A 4,218-nucleotide genomic window follows, 5' to 3' on the forward strand; every position below is an offset into this window, starting at 1 on the left:
CCCCCTCCCCCTCCCCTTTGGCAACCACCATTCTACTTTCTGTCTCTATGAATTTGATTACTATAAGTGGAATCACACAGTATTTGTCCTTCTGTGACTGACATTTCATTTAGCATAACGTCCTCAAGGTTCATCCATGTTGTAGCATATGTCAGAATTTCCTTCCTTTTAAAGGCTGAATAATATTCCATTGTACGTATACACCACGTTTTGCTTATCCATTCATCCGTTGATGAACACTTGGATTATTTCCACCTTTAGGTTATTGTGAATAATGCTGCTATGAACATGGGTGTATATGGGTTGCAGTCCCTGCTTTCAGTTCTTTGGGATATATACTCAGAGATGAAATTGCTGGATCTTATGGTAATTCTATTTTTAATTTTTTAAGGAACTGCAATTCTGTTTTCTATAGCAGCTGCATCATTTTACATTCCCACGAGCAGTTCACAAGGGTTCCAGTTTCTCCACATCCATGTCAACACTTCTTTTCATTATGCGTATATACATATAATAGCCATCCTAATGGGTATGAAGTGATATCTCATTGTGGTTTGGGACGCCAGAGATTTGTGTCTGTTTTGTGTTTGCTTTGATAGCTCTCTTTCTCTTTCTAAAGAAATATAAATACACATAAATACCCACCAAGTGCGTCACCCTCCTTCTCTCTCTTCCCAAAGATAACCACTGTCTCCAAGTTGGTGTGTATAATTCCCACTCATTATAAGATTTACCACATATATTTGCATCCATTAATAATTTATACTACTATTTGGTAAGTCACCTTGAATTCCATTTTTGTGTCTCTCTTCACCACCACTTTCCATATTTACTGGCTGTGTAAGGAACACCAGAATCAGAATCCTAGAATGAAACAAAAAAAGGGCCATCAAGAATAGACCACATGCTTTGGGGTTGGGCAGAGTTAAACCACAGCTATGCCACTTTCTACTTGGGTGACCTTGGTCAAGTCACTTGACTCCCCCGAGTTTTAGTGTCCTCGCTTATAAACTGAGATGTTTTGAGGACTAAATGATATAACAAATGTAATGCACCGTACCAGACACACAGCAAGAACTCAGAAATTGGTAAGAAAGCCGAAGAGAAGAAAGAGGTTAACATCAATTTTCTTGTTGAGCTGTGCCTCTGCCCTGCTGTCACTCACTCAGAGCACCCACTGACTGTTCTTGCCCACATCTTCATGCTGCCACGAGGTAGGAGAGACCACGTGCAGAAGTATAAGATTTACCCTTTACAAAAATGTGGATTTAAGTTATGGGAGTGAGGGTCCCCCTACTCCCCTCTTCCCCTCACCCAGAGAGCAACGGAGACTGGAGGAAAGAGAGGAAGGAGGGAGGAAAGCCTGAACTGTTCTGCCAAGTCACCCTACTTGGGGGAGGACATTCAGCTCAGGCCCTGAGCCTGGCTACAGAAACTGTAATCCAATACCTTAATCCATTTCTTCTTCAAAGCGTTGCCCCGTGTGCCAGGTGGACAGAACCCGAGTGATGCCGAGCTGCCCCTGAGAAACTTTTGCACTGCGCTGTGTCATTCAGGCTGGGAAACGAATACCCAGAGGGGCGCCTCTGACCTGGTTATCTGGACAGTTGTGGCTATGGAATGACAGCTTCGAGGACCTAAAGGATGTTTAGGGAATTGCACCTCGTCAGTGTTGACAGTGAACCTAGCCATTGATCCAGCCACCCCCAGCGAGTGCTGACTGAGCCAGATGGTGTGCAAAGCTCTTTGGCTACACAAAGAAGAATCAGACACCAAGGGGAGCCTAGCCTTCAGAGAGATTAGTGATCTTCTAACCTTTTGGAACTCCTCTGAACCCACGTCTTTAAGAAGACAGCAGGGACTTGGAGCAGTAGAGGCAGAAGGGAGAGAAAATAGTTCCCAGAAGGACTGGGTTCTGGGGTCTCAGGGGCGGGGGTGGGGGACTCCACCATCTTCCTTCCCAAGGGCATGGACTGAGTTGAGCCTGACATGTCACAGCAGCTGTGCCTCCCCAGAATGAGGTGGGATCACATCACTCAACTACTCCCGACCCCCAGCCCAAGCTGCAGCTTCCTGGGATAGAGCCAACCTCTCCTCACCCCCTCCCCTGCCCTGACTCGCTTCTGCTGCCAAAGACAGCAGACCTCAAGATACTGAGCTGCTAATTTGTGAGGATTCAGGCTGCTGAAGGTGTTGGTACAACAATCAGGCTGTCTCCAGTTCAGCATGGGCGAGTCATTGGTGTATACCAGTTAAATAATAAAGCAGCTATTTGGGTCAACTTGGTCTTTCTGTCTTCCAGATACCTATGAGGGACCTAGTTTATAAGAAAAGATCAAACAGGGAATTCCCTGGTGGCCCAGTGGTTAGGATTCCGTGCTTTCACTGCCAAGCCAGGGTTCAATCCCTGGTCGGGGAACTAAGATCCTGCAAGCTGAGCAGTGCAGCTGAATAAATAATAAATAAATAAATAATAAATAATCAAACATAAGCCATTGCTGTTTGGATTTGCTGCATTAATTAAGACATGAGGGACTTCCGTCATGGTGCAGTGGTTAAGAATCTGCCTGCCAATGCAGGGGACACGGGTTTGATCCCTGGTCCGGGAAGATCCCACATGCCGCGGAGCAACTAAGCCCGTGCGCCACAACTACTGAAGCCCACGCGCTCTAGAGTCCGTGCTCCACAATGAGAAGCCCACCCACCGCAAAGAAGAGTAGCCGCCGCTCGCCACAACTGGAGAAAGCCCACGCACAGCAACGAAGACCCAGAGCAGCCAAAAATAAAATTTTTTAAATAATAAAAAATAAAATAAATTAAAACTACATTAAAAAAAAAAACAAAAAAGACATGGACATAGTTTTCCCCACCATGGTTTCCCTCCAACCACTACCAGCATCCATTGTTGTCCCCAGAAGAAATTAAGCAGCTCAGGGAGTCATTGATTCACTAGGAACCTCCTGTACATCAAACACAACGCTAGGCACCAGGATTAGAGACATAAACTCCCATAAAGAGCTTGCAGACTAGTGGTCAAGACAGACAACTGCCTAGAATGCCATCTGGTAATCCATAACCTAGAAGAAGATCCAGATGGCATAGGAGCTGAGGGGAGGGACCTCATTCTGCACAGAAAGAATCGAGAATGGAGGAGGCAACGCTTAAGCAGAATCTAAATGCAAATGAGGGAGATATAGTAGACAGAACATATAACGATGTGGCAGAGCAGGCTATGTGTAGAGACCTCCAAGGAGTTCTCTAAATAGAAGGTAGATCAGGGTCAGAATGGAAAAGGCGTCCAATGTCATAACGTTACCTTGAGAGTCACCAAGAGGATCTTTAGAGGTTGTTGAACAATTGTAAATAATTCCATTTCTATATACGAGTTATTTTAGCCTGTTTCTCCTTCAAGAATGCCAAGACTGGGCTTCCCTGGTGGCGCAGTGGTTGAGAGTCCGGCTGCCGATGCAGGGGACACGGGTTCGTGCCCCGGTCCGGGAAGATCCCACATGCCGCGGAGCGGCTGGGCCCGTGAGCCATGGCCGCTGAGCCTGCGCGTCCGGAGGCTGTGCTCCGCAACGGGAGAGGCCGCAACAGTGAGAGGCCCGCGTTGGTGGAACTACTGTGCAAAGAGCTGAAGCTGTGGAGCCCAGACTGCGCGGGGGATGCGCTTCCGTAGAAAGCTTCTTGCCTTGGGCGGGCCAGTGCTATTTGCAAGCCCTCCTTCTTTGTGGGAACTTAGGGGAGCTTTGGTGAGAGATGAGGGCCTTGCCTAGGACCCTAATAGCTGTGAGATGAAGAGTTGCTATCAGGGACAAGTCAGAGACCTCACCAACCCCCCACCGCACAGTCCGTTGTCACGGCCCTGTGGTCCCTAGAAGAGGACAAGTGCCCCAAAGCTTGCCTAGCTGTCAAAATATTTAGGAGAAGCATATTGAAATCACACATGGAACAATAGGGCTACCTCAGAAGTAAATGTTCATGCTGCCGAAGAAGCCTAAGCCATAAACATTTAGTCTCGAATGTAGCCGCCTCTCTTTCTGGGCTGGGGGCTTGAAAGAAAAGCAGAGTTCTATAAAATGTGATCTGCCAGGATTTTCTTACCCCCGTGGCATGATAATTACGATGCCTCTTATTACATTTAAAGGCTCATCTGTGGTGACTCAAATCCTCCAGGATGTGAGGAAGGCAGCTTTGCATTTGTCTCAATGTATTTTG

Source organism: Lipotes vexillifer, unplaced genomic scaffold (assembly GCF_000442215.2).
Source record: "Lipotes vexillifer unplaced genomic scaffold, Lipotes_vexillifer_v1.1 scaffold333, whole genome shotgun sequence".
Classification (NCBI taxonomy): domain Eukaryota; kingdom Metazoa; phylum Chordata; class Mammalia; order Artiodactyla; family Lipotidae; genus Lipotes; species Lipotes vexillifer.